Source organism: Ranitomeya imitator, chromosome 6 (genome assembly GCF_032444005.1).
Source record: "Ranitomeya imitator isolate aRanImi1 chromosome 6, aRanImi1.pri, whole genome shotgun sequence".
In the NCBI taxonomy this organism is placed as follows: domain Eukaryota; kingdom Metazoa; phylum Chordata; class Amphibia; order Anura; family Dendrobatidae; genus Ranitomeya; species Ranitomeya imitator.
Window position 1 is genome coordinate 222,484,114 of NC_091287.1, and position 20,973 is coordinate 222,505,086.

Below are 20,973 nucleotides of genomic sequence, written 5' to 3' on the forward strand. Positions count from 1 at the left end.
CTAATTTTCCATTTAAAAAGCCAAATGGCATGCCATCCCTTCCGAGCCCTGCCGTGCGCCCAAACAGTGGTTTACCCCCACATATGGGGTATCAGCGTACTCAGGACAAACTGGACAACAATATTTGGGGTCCAATTTCTCCTATTATCCTTGGCAAAATAGGAAATTCCAGGCTAAAAAATCATTTTTGAGGAAAGAAAAATTATTTTTTATTTTCATGGCTCTGCGTTATAAACTTCTGTGAAGCACCTGGGGGTTTAAAGTGCTCAATGTGCATCTAGATAAGTTCCTTGGGGGGTCTAGTTTCCAAAATGGGGTCACTTGTGGGGGAGCTCCAATGTTTAGGCACACAGGGGCTCTCCAAACGCGACATGGTGTCCGCTAACAATTGGAGCTAATTTTCCATTCAAAAGGTCAAATGGCGCGCCTTCCCTTCCGAGCCCTGCCGTGTGCCCAAACAGTGGTTTACCCCCACATATGAGGTATCGGCGTACTCGGGAGAAATTGCCCAACAAAGTTTATGATCCATTTTATCCTACTGCCCATGTGAAAATGAAAAAATTGAGGTGAAAAGAATTTTTTTGTGAAAAAAAAGTACTTTTTCATTTTTACAGATCAATTTGTGAAGCATCTGAGGGTTTAAAGTGCTCACTAGGCATCTAAATAAGTTCCTTGGGGGGTCTAGTTTCCAAAATGGGGTCACTTGTGGGGGAGCGCCAATGTTTAGGCACACAGGAGCTATCCAAACGCGACATGGTGTCCGCTAACGATGGAAATAATTTTTCATTCAAAAAGTCAAATGGCGCTCCTTCCCTTCCGAGCCTTACCATGTGCCCAAACAGTGGTTTACCCCCACATGTGAGGTATTGGTGTACTCAGGAGAAATTGCCCAACACATTTTAGGATCCATTTTATCCTGTTGCCCATGTGAAAATGAAAAAATTGAGGCTAAAAGAATTTGTTTGTGAAAAAAAAGTACTTTTTCATTTTTACGGATCAATTTGTGAAGCACCTGGGGGTTCAAAGTGCTCACTATGCATCTAGATAAGTTCCTTGGGGCGTCTAGTTTCCAAAATGGGGTCACTTGTGGGGGAGCTCCAATTTTTAGGCACACGGGTGCTCTCCAAACGTGACATGGTGTCCGCTAAAGAGTGGAGCCAATTTTTGATTCAAAAAGTCAAATGGCGCTCCTTCCCTTCCAAGCCCTGCCGTGCGCCCAAACAGTGGTTTACCCCCACATATGAGGTATCAGCGTACTCAGGACAAATTGGACAACAACTTTCGTGGTTCAGTTTCTCGTTTTACCATTGGGAAAATAAAAAAATTGTTGCTAAAAGATAATTTTTGTGACTAAAAAGTTAAATGTTCATTTTTTCCTTCCTTGTTGCTTCTGCTGCTGTGAAGCACCTGAAGGGTTAATAAACTTCTTGAATGTGGTTTTGAGTACCTTGAGGGGTGCAGTTTTTAGAATGGTGTCACTTTTGGGTATTTTCAGCCATATAGACCCCTCAAACTGACTTCAAATGTGAGGTGGTCCCTAAAAAAAATGGTTTTGTAAATTTCGTTGTAAAAATGACAAATCGCTGGTCAAATTTTAACCCTTATAACTTCCTAACAAAAAAAAATTTTGTTTCCAAAATTGTGCTGATGTAAAGTAAACATGTGGGAAATGTTATTTATTAACTATTTTGTGTCACATATCTCTCTGGTTTAACAGAATAACAATTCAAAATGTGAAAATTGCGAAATTTTCAAAATTTTTGCCAAATTTCCATTTTTATCACAAATAAACGCAGAATTTATTGACCTAAATTTACGACTATCATGAAGCCCAATATGTCACGAAAAAACAATCTCAGAACCGCTAGGATCCGTTGAAGCGTTCCTGAGTTATTACCTCATAAAGGGACACTGGTCAGAATTGCAAAAAACGGCAAGGTCTTTAAGGTCAAAATAGGCTGGGTCATGAAGGGGTTAACGGTGCTGTGGTTTAAGTACCCTTAACTACTGCCGTTAAAAAGCGTATCGGCTGTCATTCAGGGGTTAATGTTTTATCCATTCACTATTAACTAATGATAAAATGCATATTATAGAAAAGTAAAAGCTGAGAAAATATTGAAAAAGTAAAAAATAATGACATTCAAGAAAAATAAGTAAAGTAAATCCAAGTAAAAATGTTACCTGAATTAAAATATCACAATTATGACATCAATCTCCAAAATAGAGATTTTAACTTCAGACAAATGCTATCCTTATATGCAGTTAAAGTGTCAACGTGCTGTCTCGCACCTTTTGCTGAGGGATGAATTCAGGCTTAGCCTAATAATTTACATTGTCTTCATAATCCTTTTATCTGTAACTCATTTTACAATTCAGTCACGTTACTAAAGGTACCGTCACACTTAGCGACGCTGCAGCGATACCGACAACGATCCGGATCGCTGCAGCGTCGCTGTTTGGTCGCTGGAGAGCTGTCACACAGACCGCTCTCCAGCGACCAACGATCCCGAGGTCCCCGGTAACCAGGGTAAACATCGGGTAACTAAGCGCAGGGCCGCGCTTAGTAACCCGATGTTTACCCTGGTTACCATCGTAAAAAACAAACAGTACATACTTACATTCAGCTGTCTGTCCCTTGCCGTCTGTTTGCTGCACTGACTGCTGGCCGCAAAGTGAAAGCAGAGCACAGCCACAGCGGTGAGTCACCGCTGTGTGACTCACCGCTGTGCTGTGCTTTCACTTTCACTTTGCGGCCAGCAGTCAGTGCAGGAAATAGACGGCAAGGGACAGACAGCTGAATGTAAGTATGTACTGTTTGTTTTTTACGATGGTAACCAGGGTAAACATCGGGTTACTAAGCGCGGCCCTGCGCTTAGTTACCCGATGTTTACCCTGGTTACCAGTGAAGACATCGCTGAATCGGTGTCACACACACCGATTCAGCGATGTCTGCGGGGAGTCCAGCGACGAAATAAAGTTCTGGACTTTCTTCCCCGACCAGCGACAGCACAGCAGGGGCCTGATCGCTGCTGCCTGTCACACTGGACGATATCGCTAGCGAGGACGCTGCAACGTCACGGATCACTAGCGATATCGTCTAGTGTGACAGTACCTTAAGTAAAGCTTCTAAAGCTTATATAAATTCGGCATTTCCACAATTTGTTGAAGTTAGACTCTAAGATATGGTGCTGAAAATTTCCTACTGCCAACAGAATGGAGGATCAGGACGTTTAATTGAATCCATTTTGAGCTGTCCCAGTAGAAATAGTGCGATTGCTAGGACACTTTGAAATGATTATTGTTGCTTTGAAAAGTAATTACACCTTTAAATAGCAGCAGAATAGAGGGAGTTAGCTCATTGCTGAAGGCGCCGAATAGTAAATGTAGATTGTCTGAAAGGAATCTTTTGATATTTGCAAGGCTTACATCATGTGCATTTGCAGTGAACAGAATTCCCTGTAGGTAGATTCACATTTTCCTCTTAAGAAATAAAATGAATTTTGAAGTATAAGCATTATCCATACTCGTCTATGAGATTTACAGCAAGTAACAGAATCACTCTTCAGCACTTAGTTTTGCTGTGCCTTTCATAATTTACTTACTGTAAATGTATTGGTTCTTTATTGCCAAATGCTGTATATGCTGTACAAGCACACTCATGGCGATGTGGTGTATAGAAATTGTATCTTATTTCCAGAATTATAGTTATACAATCCAGTTTAATTACAGATGGACAAACAATTACCTGTATGTTTTCTATATCTCAATGGTATAAGCATTAATATTTTATATTAGGCATGAATTATGATCCAGTACGATAAGATATTGTTTAGATAGATATACTGAGAATACAGCACTATGTAAATGTTTTCTGCAGGTGTGGAAAAAAGGCTGCAAAGTAAGATTGCTTTTAAAATTAAATAATAGCTAAGTTAAGCATGGATTGGACGCAGGGTTTAATCTAAGTTTTCTGATGCCTGAGGAAAAAATTAAAATGGCCCCCTCCCTACAGTGCAATTTAAACCTGCAGTGAAGAAACACAATTACATCACTGTTTTGGAGTTTTGCTTTTACGGTATTCATTCATTATTATTTAGTCCCCTTAGAGGACTTGAACCTGTGATCATCTAATTGCTTATACTATATACATTGCCTTGGGAAAGTATTCGGCCCCCTGGAACTTTTCAACCTTTTCCCACATATCATGCTTCAAACATAAAGATACCAAACGTAATTTTTTGGTGAAAAATCAACAATAAGTAGAACACAATTGTAAAGTTGAATGAAATTTATTGGTTATTTTAAATTTTTGTGGAAATTCAAAAACTGAAAAGTGGGGCGTGCAATAATATTCGGCCCCTTTAACTTAATACTTTGTTGTGCCAGCTTTTGCTGCGATTACAGCTGCAAGTCGCTTGGGGTATGTCTCTATCAGTTTTGTACATCAAGAGACTGAAATTCTTGCCCATTCTTCCTTGGCAAACAGTTCGAGCTCAGTGAGATTTGATGGAGATCGTTTGTGAACAGCAGTTTTCAGCTCTTTCCACCGATTCTCGATTGGATTAAGGTCTGGACTTGGACTTGGCCATTCTAACACCTGGATATGTTTATTTGTGAACCATTCCATTGTAGATTTTGCTTTATGCTTGGGATCATTGTCTTGTTGTAGACAAATCTCCGTCCCAGTCTCAGGTCTTTTGCATACTCCAACTGGTTTTCTTCAAGAATGGTCCTGTATTTGGCTCTATCCATTTTCCCATCAATTTTAACCATCTTCCCTGTCCCTGCTGAAGAAAAGTAGGCCCCAAACCATGATGCTGCCACCATGTTTGACAGTGGGGATGGTGTGTTCAGGGTGATGAGCTGTGTTGCCTTTATGCCAAACATATCGTTTGGCATTGTTGTCAAAAAGTTTGATTTTGGTTTCATTTGACCAGAGCACCTTCTTCCACATGTTTGGTTTGTCTCCCAGGTGGCTTGTTGCAAACTTTAAACAACACCTTTTATGGAGATCTTTGAGAAATGGCTTTCTTCTTGCCACCCTTCCATAAAGGCCAGATCAGTGTAGTGTACGACTGATTGTTGTCCTATAGACAGACTGTCCCACCTCAGCTGTAGATCTCTGCAGTTCATCCAGAATGATCATGGGTCTCTTGGCTGCATCTCTGATCAGTCTTCTCCTTATTTGAGATGAAAGTTTAGAGGGACGGCCAGGTCTTGGTAGATTTGCAGTGGTATGATGCTCCTTCCATTTCAATATGATCACTTGCACAATGCTCCTTGGGATGTTTAAAGTTTTTTGGAAATCATTTTGCATCCAAATCCAGCTTTAAACTTCTCCACAACAGTATCACGGACCTGTCTGTTGTGTTCCTTGGTCTTCATGATGCTCTCTGTGCTTCAAACAGAACTCTGAGACTATCACAGAGCAGGTGCATTTATATGGAGACTTGATAACACACAGGTGGATTATATTTATTATCACTAGGCATTTAGGACAATATTGGATCACTCAGAGATCCACAATAATCTTCTGGAGTGAGTTTGCTGCACTGAAAGTAAAGGGGCCGAATAATATTGCACGCCCCACTTTTCAGTTTTTGAATCTCTACAAAAATTTAAAATAAGCAATAAATTTCGTTCAACTTCACAATTGTGTTCCACTTGTTGCTGATTCTTCACTGAAAATTTAGATTTGGTATCTTTATGTTTGAAGAATGATATGTGGGAAAAGGTTGAAAAGTTCCAGGGGGCCGAATACTTTCGCAAAGCACTGTATTAAAATGCCACAGTATTGCAGTATATAGAACAATTCACAGTCTCTTATGAAAGAATACTGCATCTGAACCAACATCAGCACAGGAGTACAGCACTGGAATCATATCAGCACTTCCATACAGCACCAAAACTGCCAATGATACATAAATACGTAACAAAAATTAATACATGAAAACATCACATCACCAGAACAATCAATACATAAATGCAGCACCAAAACTATCATCTGTACTTCTGTACTTGAACACACCACCAGAACCACAATCAGTACAGAAATAGAGGACCAGAAGCACCATTAGTACATAAATACATAACCAGCACCCACATAATTATATGTCTACAGCACAAGCCTAGTACAGCAATCAATTGCAATGTCATGTAAACCCCACACAATTTACACTGGTATCACATGAATCTACAACTACCAGTATGCCTTAAAAAATGGAAAGAATATACTGGCAGTTATTGTTGATAGTCATCATCAGACTATGGGCCATACATGAACCACAGCTATGATTACACGCAAACAGTATAACAAATAAATATTGATACTCCAGTACCTTGTATGTGACATCATCTCTGATTAAATTAATTTTTATACCATTTGTATCTATCTGGCCCAGACACCATGAATACTTTGGCCATCCACAACTCATCTCTGTAAATGTTCCTCTTCTCTGTTCTTCTACAGAACACTTCAACATGGTAGCTTTAAAAATAATAGTGCCATTTTAAGGCTACAGAATAAAAATATCTGCCGATACTATGTCCTTGAATAGCAATTGTCCTTGGCTGTGCTTCCTGCATAAAATATGACTCCCACACTGGCCATCTTATGATACAAAACCTCCACACTGTTCTCTCCTATAAAATACTGCCTCTACACCATTCGCCCTTATGAACCATAAGAAATCATCGCCTTTTATGAACTATAACCTACAGACTATTTGCCCTTATGGACTGTAAGAGACCATCACACCATACGATCTATACACATCACACTGACCACTTTTATGAACTGTAGTCTCCAGACAATACAGACTTGTTCAGGTCTACAATTTTGTCCCTGGTGTCCTTAGACAATGTTTTGGTCTTAGCCATGTTAAAGAGGTTGGAGTGTGAATGAGTTTGTGGACAGGTGTCTTTTATACAAGTAACAAGTTCAAACAGCTGCAATTAATACAGGTAATGCACTCATGATGACACGGGAAGGGCAGCATCCAAAAAGGAAAACCACCTATGCCAAAACATGGTATCCATCCACAGACAGCTGTTTCGGGGTATTTGCCCCTCATCAGTGTGGAGTGGGAAACTGGCTATTAGGAGCAGTGCCTAGTAAAAGGACTATAAACATAAGGATGAATGACCTCGGGGAGATCAAAACATCCAACACCGCGGAGACACCATCACGTGTTTCTCAATGCAGTGATCCAGAACACTGCCCCCATCCCTTATGGGAAATATGCAAATGCATGTAGAAAAGCCGCGGAGACACCATCACGTGTTTCTCAATGCAAGTAATAAATAGCCAGGTCTTTCACCGGGAAGGAACAACCACGGGAAGGGCAGCATCCAAAAAGGAAAACCACCTATGCCAAAACATGGTATCCATCCACAGACAGCTGTTTCGGGGTATTTGCCCCTCATCAGTGTGGAGTAGGAAACTGGCCATTAGGAGCAGTGCCTAGTAAAAGGACTATAAACATAAGGATGAATGACCTCGGGGAGATCAAAACATCCAACACTGCGGAGACACCATCACGTGTTTCTCAACGCAGTGATCCAGAACACTGCTCCCATCCCTCATGGGAAAAATGCAAATGCATTTTATTTTTAGATTCTGTCTCACAGTTGAAGTATACCTATGATAACAATTACAGATCTCTCCATTTTTGTAGGTGGGAAAACTTGCAAAATCTGCAGGGTATCAAAAACTTATTTTCCCCATTGTACATGATACCACCACAGTCCACTCCTTACTCCCGGGTCACATAATGGAAAAAAATTCAAACAAAAAAGTATATTCATCTAATAAAGGCTCCTCATCCAGCTTTGTCTTCTATTCCAGGTTGTTTCGCAGTGGACCAACATCCTGCTGGTGTAAGTGGTGATGCAATGAGAGGATACTGTTAAAAGTAATGCAAGCTGACGCGGCACACTGTCGAACTAAACCACTAAATCGGCTTGTAGTTCGGCTGTGCTCCCAGGGTGGGGAAAATGTCTTTGAGAATCACCTTAAACCATCACCTGAGCCAAGATGCCGTTCTCTTCTCATTCACTGGAGTGGGCCAGATTGGAAGGGAACAAAAATGCAAGATGAAAGACTACATAAAACGATATTGCAGGCCGGAGATAATAAGGACAAGCATTCATATTTTTGTTGATTCAAAGGCGAGGAAAGAGCAGATTAGAGAATTGTTTTTGAGGTGGAGGAAGTAAGAGCTTGCGTTTGTGGTATTAGAAGGGCTCACAGATGTTCACTGAAGCTGGTCAGATTATACATGGCAGTGGACCCATGCCACACAGCAGAGAGAAACATTGACTGAAGTTAATTTCCAATCTCCCAGCCCAGATGGGACTCCTATTCCCAGAGAACACGTAGCAGAGTTGTTGCCTCCCTTTCGCCAGAAATGAGAGCACAGTGCTGCCCAGAGACAGAAGCAGAGACAGAAAAGGCAAGCACCAATACAACTGTCACACTCTGATCACTTTGAAAGACTTGATAAAGGGTCAGACATTGTCTTGTGGTGTCGTGTCATGATTTGCCACAGACTGCACATGTGAATTGAATGTGATTATAAATTTTTAGTTTCTTAAGTTGCATTTACATTGCAAGATAATAGCGAGTGAGTGATGTTAAAGGAACCTGTCACCAGTTTTTGAATCTAAGCACAAATGCCACCACCTTTATCTGCTCATACACTGCATTCAACAAACATCTATCATCCACTAGCTCCACATTTATAACCCCAAAAATACCATTTTATTTGTTCCTGCGCTGTATGTATCATACTCTGCCTGCGCTTGCACAGTGATGTTTTATGCTCTGCTCACAGTGTTGACAGGTTCCCGGTAAAAATGCTTTTTTTCATGATTATCTTGCTGTGTAAACAGGCTGCCAATCACTCGATGAACAAGCGTTTGGAAATGATCTTTTTCACAGCTGAATAGAAGGTTCAGTATATGAAATAAAAAAAAATAATTTCTTCCTTTTTCTGGTGTGGATCAAGGTATTGGCTTCTGCTGAACGTCAGTAAATTTAAAAAGCTCAATAAAGTAATCTGAAATGCTTTCTGTAAGTTCTATATTGCGTAAAAGTATTTGTAACTAGAAGGTAAGAGTAAAAGAGAAACAAGATATGTAAATACTTTTTAATAACGGTGAAAGAAAGAAAAATTGACACAGCAGTGCCTAAAAATTCACTTGACTGGATCCAAAACCAAAATAACTGAAAAAAAGTTATAAAACATTAATTTAATCCAAAAGAGCACAAAAATAACAACTCTGCCCTAATATGGGAGCGTGAAGTTCATTTTCAGAAAAAGATAAGTTTGGACAGAGATTAATACAAACTAGTCTCATAAAACAAAACTAAATATAAACTTTACAGTTACACAGTAATATGCTAATCAAACAAGTTTCATGTTATTTCATAGGATTATCACAAGACCATTAGAAAATCATATGTCATATTAGGTCAGGGAAGGTGAGGGATCCATTCACTTTTGTGCAGCTCCATGAAAGAGTACCTTATGATTTCCATAGCTGCAAGAAAAAATATTTACACAGAGTTCTTCTTTGAAGTTCTCTAGTGCAGCTATTTTCCCAACTCCAGCATCCTAAAAAATAGAATAGCTGAAGCCAACCATGAAAAGAGCAAACTGCAATATTTTCATATTTTGAGTGATGGAACCAAAACTGGAACAAAATTTGCTGAAGTGAGGTGAAAGGCAAAAGCTCTTTAGGTACAAGGGTATTGTAAATCATGTAATTATTTGTTAACCTCCTTTATTATGCTTTTCATTACATTCTTCTATCGTAAACATTAGTGATGAGCGAGCATGTTCGCCACTACTCTGTACTCACCCGAGCATCTTACTGCTCGAGATGCTTGGAGTTCGCCGAGTATTTCCGGGGTTGCTCGGCGGGAGCTCGTGTCCCCTCCTTGCATATTTCAATAAAAATCTGGAAGGAAAGCAAAAGCACAGTAGGGTCTTATCTGAGTATTAAGAGATACCTCTAATCAGATTTTACTCACCAGATAGAGCCCAAACACAGGCTCATAGAAATGTTAGCTGTTGCAGGTCCACCGGTCTCTTCGTGACCAGCCAGAGTAAAAAAAAAAAAATGGGATAAAAAGGTGGATTAACTCCACGCTGCTTGAAAGACAGAAGTCCAAATGGATATTCAGATGATATTCTTTTGTGGTTTCCTGATGAAGGAGTCATAGTACTCTGAAAATCTTGAGTCAGCCCTACCCCCCCCACAACTTTAGCCAAATGACCCCCTGTTTTCAATGACTAACTATTATTATAAAGTAAATTAAGATTGACAAGCTTAAGAAATAAGAATTTATGTTTTTGGCATTAAAATGGGCACTTTAGGTGTTTTCCTGTCCTCCACTCACTGCCGACTTTGATTCCCCATTGACTTGCATTGGGTTTCGTGTTTCGGTCGGCCACCGACTTTTCGAAATAATCGGCCGATTTCACGGGTTTCACGAAACCCGACTCAATCCTAAAAAAGTAAAAGTCGCTCAACTCTACCTAACAAGAGACATCTATGTAATAAAAAGAGGGCGCTGTGAACAACATAAAAAACAAGAGTACACTATGTAAGGAACAGCATTGTACATAAGAGAAGAGTAAGCTATATAGTAAGAAATCATCCCATACATAACTAGAGAGGATGGTACATAATAAGGGAACATGGTATCATAATATATACTTACCTTGTAATGTCTTCACATCCTGTTCTGTCCAGATGTGTCTGGATCCCAGAATTCCAAGCGGCGGACGTTCACCATACTGGGACACCCAAGTGATGCGTGTCTCAATATGGAAACTGCTGGTGGTACCAGCCTCTTGCGCGGTACCACCAGCAGAACACGATCGCACCACACACATACACACTGTATACACCATACACATAAAAACACACTGTGTATGCCATTCGCACCACACACGCACACACACACACACTGCATACGACGTATGCAGCCTCTTGCATGGTACCACCATTGGAACACCATCGTGAACATACCTCCGCTGGGACCAGATGAATGATTCACTGACCACCTTCATCTTTGTACAGGAGAAGCGCATGCGCAGTTTTAATGTGACCGCGGCTATCGGTCTGCACAAAGATGGCGATGATCTGATTTACTGCACCTTCACGAATTCCACGCAGGTGTAGTGAATCATTTGGCTGATCCCGGCGGCAGATGCGCGACATGTCTACAGGCAGAGGAAGCCGGTCACATTAAAGGGGATTTCCCACGAATGAAAGTTCATTTTAAAAATTGACTGTGTCTGACTGTGTACAGAGCATACCAAATCTCCTTGGCAGGGGAGGAAGCAAAAGACAATACTGACAGTACAGCAGGGTATCACAGAGGATTCATTTTATCAGGTAAAATATTTCACTGACTGTTTTTAAACAACATTTTACCTCACAAAATGTATCCTCTGCCATCTCCTGCTGTAATGTCAGTATTGTCTTTTGCTTCATCCCCTGCTCAGGAGCTGTGGTATGTTCTGTACACGGTCAGACACAGACAATTTTTAAAATGAACTTTCATTCATGGGAAAGCCCCTTTAAAAAGCAAATATCAATGCCAACATGGTTGCTCCTAAAAAGTACGCCAATGACAATGAAAGGAATGCAGCAAAGGCACAACGTCGAAGACTACAACGGGCAAATGAGACTCTTGAAGAGTAACAGCATCGATGGGACAAAAACAATGCATATAAGCGTAGGCGTCAAGCATGAGTCCCCTGATGCAATAGTCATTAGATTATCACAGGATGCCATTATGCAAAAACAGCGCCACAAACAGAAATCTGCAGTCTTAACAGCAATACCATGCTCACAAGATGATCCATTGGAACCAGCACACCACACTGCCGAGTCTACAACCAACTTCAAATTGTATGAGGATATGGAGCGCCTCCAAAGGCTAGGGGTACTCGGCATTGGGTCCTTCGGTTTGCAGGGGGATGTCACGGTGGCTGACCCGGTCCGTGACCCTAGGGACGTCCATATAAAAGGGAAAGGTCTTTAAAGGGGAATGTTTCTGACGCCACCTGTGGTATTCAGTCAGGGTGAACGACGCTGCTTTAAGGGGTCCTCTGGGGTGATGTAATGGCAGCTAGATGGTATTCCTTCCCACAGGTGAAGTGTATCCCCAGGGCTTCCCAGTGTGTAGCTGGTGAATGGTGAGAGGCGCATTGAAGAGCGAGGACACTAGGTTGCAGTCTCTTTACCTTTTACTGTAGACTTCAGCATCCACAGTCCAGAGCACCAGACGACAGGGTAGGCAGAGTCCGGCCGGTTTGGAGGCAAGTCCAGAGTCCCCTTATCCAGGTGGAAATCAGTAGCCTTCCTCTAGCACCGTGTGTTGTAGCACCTTATTGCTAAGCGTCCCATAAGGTCCTCACAGATGTTGTAGATGTTATAGAGGTTATGTCTATCTCTCTGTCCCCCAGATGGATTGGACAAACCCGTATGACCGGTGGCTTGAGGCATTTTACTGGGACTCTATCATGCCCCAGCCTCTTGTGGGTGCCACCTTGCCTCTTGGGTATAGGGAGGATAAGTAACGTGAAATTAGCTGTCTTGCCAGTCTCTGGAGCAAGGCATAAAGGACTGTGGCTCCCTTGGTGTTCTGGCTACCGGGATCCTGCACCTCAGAAGGAGGCAGCCTGTGTAGGGCAAAACTCCTTCTGATATTCACTCCTTTGCTATGACTTCTTCTCACCCCCTCTACAATACAGTTCGCTTTGGTGTCCGTTCTTAGGAACTGCCGCACTTAGGGCAGGCACAGCTCCGTGTCCTTCTGTCTAGATCTCTGACAGACTCCCACCCCTGTCAGGGACCAACTACCTGAGCAAATCTCAGACAGCAACTGCCTAACTTACTCTCCAGGCCACCAGTTTTACCTAAGTGTGAAGAGTGCCCTAATAAATAGGAGCAAAGCTCCCCCTGGTGGACTGGAGTATGAAATGTGTTGTATGTTTGTGATACCTGGTAAAGAGATCTCCTTCATTGCCTCCAAACGTAGCATCACTCCCACCTAGAGGAGAATGATATTTCTGCAATGATCAGGACCCTGGGGCGCTGCAGATAACTAAGAAGGTATTTTCCCAACGCAAGCTACTTCAGGAACAATGTCCATTGGCCACAACAAGAATACTGTCACAAGATGCAGAATCGCACCATCTACTGTACAGCAACAAGCTGAAACACAAATCCAGAGAGAAGTGTGACTGTAACAGCTATGACAAATTAACATCCGTCGACAAATAAGTCATATGCAAAAACAAAGACATGAACTTCAACTACAGCAAAAATTGTAACCCATGATGAAAACACAATTCACGAAAATGGCTGCAGTCCCATGAACCATTTATATCAAAGTTGTTAATCTTTTAATTAGATTTTCAACGCTGCAAAGGCTGCCCCCATCGTGACATTACCACCCTTCCAATGCGATAGCATCAGGCCTCCGTCTAGTATATAATAAAAGAGGAAACTAATTATTAACTATGTAACTAATAACCGCTCTATACATAATAAGGGTGTGTACTATATACTAAGGGACTGTACAATACAAAATAATGCTGCATCCCTGTAGCTGTGTGCAGTTTCTGTGTAATTCCTGTTTTTACAGATGCATTGAGCATGTCTTATTCTGATCCTCAAAATCACATCAAAACAGGACATTTTCTGATCATCACGGATCTCATTCTCTGATACTTGATTTTCATGGATATGTTAATGGGTCTATAGAACTCTACGAGTCTGTGTGCTGTCAAACAAAAAAAAATCTGTTAGCACACAAACATGTCAATGTGAGAATGTAGCTTAAAGGGAACCTGTCACCCCCAAAATCGATGATGAGGTAAGCTCACCGTCATCAGGGGCTTATCTGCAGCATTCTGTAATGCTGTAGATAAGCTGCCGATCTTACCTGAAAGAGGAGAAAAAGACGTTAGATTATACTCACCCAGGGGTGGTCCTGCTCCGATGGGTGTCTCAGGTCCGGAACAGCGCCTCCCATCTTCATTCCATGACGTCCTCTTCTGGACTTCACGCCGCGGCTCCGGTGCAGGCGTACTTTGTCTGCCATGTTGAGGGCAGAGCAAAGTAATGCAGTGCGCAGGAGCCGGAAAGGTCAGAGAGGTCCGGCGCCTGCGCACTGCAGTACTTTGCTCTACCCTCAACAGGGCAGACAAAGTACGCCTGCGCCAGAGCCGCGGCGTGAAGACCAGAAGAGGACATAATGGAATGAAGATAGGAGGCGCCGGAGCGGACCTGAGACACCCATTTGACCGGACCGCAGCGGGACCGCCCCTGGGTGAGTATAATCTAACCTCTTTTTCTCCTCTTTCAGGTTACATCGGGGGCTTATCTACAGCATTACAGAATGCTGTAGATAAGACCCTGATGACGGTGAGCTTACCTCACCATCGATTTTGGGGGTGACAGGTTCCCTTTAATAGATATTACACACAACATTATCACTTCATGTCCTACATTATAGATACAGAAGAATATTTAAATCCAGGTACTTACCACTAACATCTCCCTTTTTTGGACGGATAAGGCATTACAAGTTCCTGATAACGTCTTCTCCCACCTTTCAATTCCTTGCAAAGTGTCCTATCTACCTTACCCCATCCTCTCTCACTTCCTAATAAATTTTAAGTTCCTGATATTGTCATAATGACTTGTGTGATAGGGAAGGATACTATCAGGGACTTAGCACCATCTTCCACCACCCAATTCATTTTACATCCATATCTAATATCCTCCTTCCTGTCCTCCTGTTCATAAATCCATTATAAATCCTCCTTACTCCCATCCCAATCCTCACGCACATCATTGTCCTCTCCCTCACACTTCTCATTTACCTCTCCCCCACATCCCTTGTCATCTCCCCCACATCAATCATTGTCTTCTCCCCCACATCCATCATTCTCCTCTCCTCGCCATCCATAATTGTCCTCTCCCCCACATCTATCATTGTCCTGTCTCCCCATCCATCACTGTCCTCTCACCCTCATCCCTCAATTTCCTGTGCCCCACTTCTCTTTTTATCCTCTATCCCACATCCCTCATTGTCCTCTTCCCTATATCACTCATTGTTCTCCCCCTATATCCCTCTTATTCTCTCCCCACATCCCTAATTGTCCTCTCCCCAACGTCACTCATTTTACTGCTCTCACATCCCTCAATGTTTCCCTCACATTCTTCATTGTTCTCTTCCCCACATCCCTTATTGTTATCCCCTACCCACACTCCTTGTTCTCCCCCACATATCTCATTGTTCTCCCACACACCCCTCATTGTTTCCCCTGACATTCCTCATTGTCTTCTCCCCCGCTTCCCTCATTGTCATCTCCCCCACATCCCTCATTGTCCTCTCCTCCACATCACTCATTTTCCCCATATCCCTCATTGTCCCCCCATATCCCTCCTTGTACTCTCCCCCACACCCCCCATTGTCCTACCCTTCATCCATAATTGTCATTTAACCTCCATGCCACATTATCGTACAGTCCACTCATTGTTCTGCTCCTCACATCCCTCATTGTCCTCTCCTCACCCCCTTCATTGTCCTCACCCCGACATCTATAATTGTCCCCCACATCTCTCATAGTTCTCCCCTACACCCTCATTGTCCCTCCCCACTCCCTCATTCTTCTTCAAATGCCACCTCTTCTAACTGCATGTCAGAGGATGACGTCGCTCTATGATTCACATAATGCCTGATGTCTCATGCCTATGCCTGCACAGCTCTCTGATTCCACCACAACATTTTCATACAGCCCTGGATAAAACACTTTGTATAAGGTAAAGTACATGCAGTAAAAATATATGTATATTTATTTAATTCATCTACATGTATTTAATTCATAAATGATAAGTTTTTTTAAAAAAAATGGGCTTCTACATAATTTTCGTAGCCAGCATAGGGAAAGCCGGTGGCTGGGGCCCGATATTTATAGCCTGGGAAGGGGGTAGTACCCATGGAGCTTCCCATGCTATTAATAACAGCCTGTCATTCAGCAGGGACACTGAAAATGTCCCACTGTGCTAGCGCTGACGTCACAAAAGGTGAAGTGAGTTCATTGGCTGTGAACTCACAAGACCTGTCTGACGGCACGGCGAGGAGAACTTCCTCACGCTCGTGGCACCCTCAAACAGGAAATAAGAGTTCACAGGGAGACACTGAGCACACTGTGCTCAGTGTCTCTACTAGATGACAGGTTGTATGGTCGCATCATGCAACCATGCAGCCTGCCATGTAGTTGTTTTTTATTTTTAACTCTTTTGCAGATGACAAGGGTGCCAGTGGAATGGGTGAGGTTGTTAAGCATGGTTTAATTAAAACTTATTAAAGGAGTCTGTGCCATCCTTTCAATAAAGGACTTTATTCTGGGTGTCTGCATTTTCATACAATGTGACAATGGGGTTAGTAATGGGGGTGTCTTCTTGTAGCCTCTTTATTACCAACCTCGGGGCTTTATGTCACCTGACAATATACTGTAAAGGTATTAATATCATCCCGCAGCTGTCTGCAAAGCATTTGCTGGTAATTAGTGTTGAGCATTCCGATACCGCAAGTATCGGGTATCGGCCAATATTTGTGGTATCGGAATTCCGATACCGAGTTCCGATATTTTTGCGATATCGGGAATCGGTATCGGGAAGAAGAATCATGTGTAAAATAAAGAATAAAAATAAAAAATATTGATATACTCACCCTCAGACGCTCCCTGGTTGTGACCGCTGCAACCGCCATGCTTCTCTTCCTAAGAATGAGCGCGTGAAGGACCTGCGATGACGTCGCGGCTTGTGATTGGTCGCGTGAGCGGTCACATGAGCGGCCACATGACCAATCACAAGCTGCGATGTCATCGAAGGTCCTTCACGCGCTTATTCTTAGGAAGGGAAGCATGGCGGTTGCAGCGGTTACAACCAGGGCGCGTCCGAGGGTGAGTATATCAATATTTTTTATTTTTATTCTTTATTTTACACATGAATATGGATCCCAGGACCTGAAGGAGAGTTTCCTCTCCTTCAGACCCTGGGAACCATTACAGGATACATTCCGATATTTGTGTCCCATTGACTTGTATTGGTATCGGATATCGGTATCGGCGATATCCAATATTTTTCGGATATCGGCTGATACAATCCGATACCGATACTTTCAAATATCTGAAGGTATCGCTCAACACTACTGGTAATTAATTATAGGGGGACCCTACATCTTTTATTTTTTTTTAGAGTTTCTCATTTTAATAGCCATTAAAGACTAAGTATACAGTTGTGAGCTGATATTAATAGCCTGGAAAGATCCATGGGTATTACCCCCTTCCCAGGATATAAACATCCAGCCCCAGTCGTTGTCTTTCCCTCTGCTGGTTACAAAAAGTTTGCTTGAGCCCTCACCATTTTTTTCAGAAAAATAATCTTTTTTTAATTAAATATATGTACAGTAAGGTGCACACACTGTACTAATTGTATTTGTCACATACATCTGTATATCTACCTATTCTATTTATATTTACTGTGTGTAATCCATCTCCTGTATCCTGTCGGCTCCTACTGTGACACTACGCGGCTTCTGAATTGCCAGCTTCTCTTCTATCAATCTATGTTATATATATATGTATATACATACATATATATATATATTTATATATGTGTGTCACTGACATCTATATATCTATGAATTTGTAAGGAGGAAGACCGGGCTGTGGGTACCTGTGTAATACTGGGTCCAGAACTGCCGAGGCTGCGTCCAGTGTTGCAGGGGGAAGGAAATAGGAGCCGGACAGGACCCATGACCTGGAGAGAAGGGGCATGGCAAGCAGGGGGATGAGAGAAAGTGTAGCGCGGGAAAAGCCAGAGAGTTCCCGCCAGAGAAAAGAGAAGGCAGGGGCCAGCTGCACTCTGCAAAGTGAGCTGAAGCATGGAGGAGAGAAGGGGGAGAGGTTCAGTGAGGGCTGTCGGGTACCAGTGAGCTTGCAGAGAGGCGGGCGCCGAGGGAAGCAGCGCGGTGCAGGCGTCCAGGTATCCTCGGGCGCACTGAGGAAAGAGCGCCAGGAGAAATACCGTGGGGTGTGTATCCAGCTATCGGCGGGTGCGCAGCAGAGCACACATTGAGCAGAGATTTGTGCAGAGCTCCACACTTTGGCTCTGCAGTTTATTGGACTAGGGGCTCAGGGAGCAAAATCGGTGACTGTCCGTTGCTGCATTCCAAAACTGTAATGTGATCAAAATTGCATCATTACTTCGTTTTTATGCTGTATTGAATCTGACAGTAGCTAAAAGCAATTTTAATGGCTAATGGCTGCAGAATTTTATAGGTAAACTTCAATTTGCTGTATACCAATTAACAATTTGATTTTAGCTGTTATCAATTGATAAAACAGAGTAACTGAGGTTTACAAATAGTTTAACAGCTACAACTCATTTTTACAAAAAAATTGGCAGACTACCAGGCTTGTCTACTGCAGCACTCTGTATTATTACATTCTTTGTCATGTTGCTGTTACAAAGTTGTATTTTTATTTTGTATTGGCCTTCAAGAAGGGCTAGGAAAGTCATCAAAGCGGTCTGGAATAGATGAAGAAAAAAATCAGTAGTAAATTTACTGTATCAGATGAATAATGGAATGACTATATGTTCTGAAGTGAGATGATGCTCAGAATGTATACCTGTAAGAGGAAGAACAAGATCTGGAATACCTTTCTCACACCAGTTCTGAAACTACCAGGACTTTCAGCAGTGTTGCAGGGGGGGATGACTTTCATACAAGGACCGACCCTTGCATGTGACTGCGGTAGGCAGCGCCGTGTTAAATAGCGCTGCATGCAGGAAAAGGAACAGAATCCAGGTGGGAAAGCTGAGGCAGTCAGGTGCAGTGTCGGCTGTGAAAGTAGAGCATTCCTTGAGCGCAGGCCGACTTGTCAGATCCCCTGCATACCGGTCCACTGTAGGTGGACTACAGACTGCCAGTTCCCCGCCAATCTCCGTGCCAGGAGGTAACTCACAGTTGAAACCAGAGACTGTAACATGCGTGCAGCGCAGTGAGAAGCAGGTGACTAGGCCAGAGCCTCTTAGCCAAGTACCTATATACACTGCGGAGTAAAGCCTTGTTCCGGCAGTTCTTTGTACTGGACTGAGTACAGTGTTTGACGTTCGTGAGAGCAAGAACTCCCTGCATGCTTCAAAGACTCTTTACCCGCTCCGTGGATTGGAACCCCGTCCTCTACAGACACCTGTGAGACGTCACGTGCCGTTGTTGTTGGTGCCACAGTTGTAGAACCGAGATGCTGCAATCAAGAAGACTACAGACTGATACGTTTTATTGCCTTTGTTTATTGCTTTCGAACTATCGTTCGTTCCTGCCCTACCTTGTCCTAGCTCCCAGTTCTACCCCTCTCCCTAATACACCTCCTGTGCCTTGCCACTCCCTGCGCGAAGAATACGTGTTGTGTTAACTCTTGATCTGCCTCCTATCCGTAATGACATCTCACATTCCTGCGATTTCTACATGCGTTCTGACCATAAGCAGTGCTGGCTTCTTCCCTTTTTTTTTTGCTTTGCATTGGTATGTGGCTGACCACCACTGTTGCCGCGCAGGCTGGGTTATGTGCGTCATTCTTTCTGTGTTCACTGTGATTGATAGGCTGCTGTGCACACACACAGCAGCCCTGCCCCGCCTCAGGCTCAGGTTAATTGTGCACCTGTGTCTCAGCCTGTCTCACCCTTCATCTTTGGTGCGGGTTTGGCAGTGTGGAAGCCAGATCTGAAATGTCCGCACTGGACCTGATCGGCCTTTACCTGCGCTTGCCTTTCCTGGCACCAAGGGAGTGATTCTGAAAATGCTCCAGGTACAGTTCGCATTTAATGTGGTCCTTTTTTTTTTATACATTCAGGAAGCCATAATGGCACAACGTAAATAAAATGCGAAGATTAGGACTGCCCCATTATGAGATTGCCGTGAAGTGGCGGGGTAGCTCAAAGAATTGATCAATTGTTTGCTAAATGTCTCATATTTGTAATACAGTTAGAATTTATGTGCAATTGCACTTCAGTTATTGCGTTCTGACCATAAGCAGTGCTGACTTCTTCCCTTTTTTTTTTTGATTTCTACATACCCATGCTGTGTTATGCTATATAAGCTTTGGACAACGGTGTTTACACTGACTTGACCATTAGATTGGACCAGATAAAGCTATCATAGTAATCTGGGGTGGCCTGGCTTTAGCATCATATGGTTCTGTTACCATATTGGTTCATGTACTGTATTGGCTGTATTTGGTTCTTGTACAGTATTTGAGTAATACGTTCTGGTGCTGAGGTTGATTCTGGTACTGTGTTTGTATTATTTTAAGTGTTTATTTCTGGTATTATATTTATTTACCATTTTTCTCTACATATGTATTTGTATTTATTTTCTGTTTTGCATACCATAATAAAGCAATAAGTTTGGTTTTGCAAATGTATTCATGCATTGTGGTTGTTCTTGATTTGTATTTATATCTTGTGTCTACTTCTGATGCTGGATTCATGTACTGAGGTGAGATCTAACACTGTGTGTACTAAACCTAGTCATGATACAGTAGATAAACACTTTGGTTCTGATACAATTTATGTATTTTTAAAATTTTGCTTTCTAATAGTAGTAGTCCAAAATACAAAATCATGTTGCCAATATAAATAGCAAGAAGAAGCCATCTGCCTGCACAAATGTCTGGAGATGCACACTTGCAGGCTGAGTATAAAAAAAGGGTGTTGGATGCTACTAGAAACCTATTAAATGCTAAAATCCCCCACGTAGAATAAAAACACACGTCTCCCCAAAAATGTTGGCACTTGAGAACAAGGAGACCATGTCACATTATTAACACTGCATCCGTTCAGCTATTGCTGATGGGCTGCAACAATCTCATT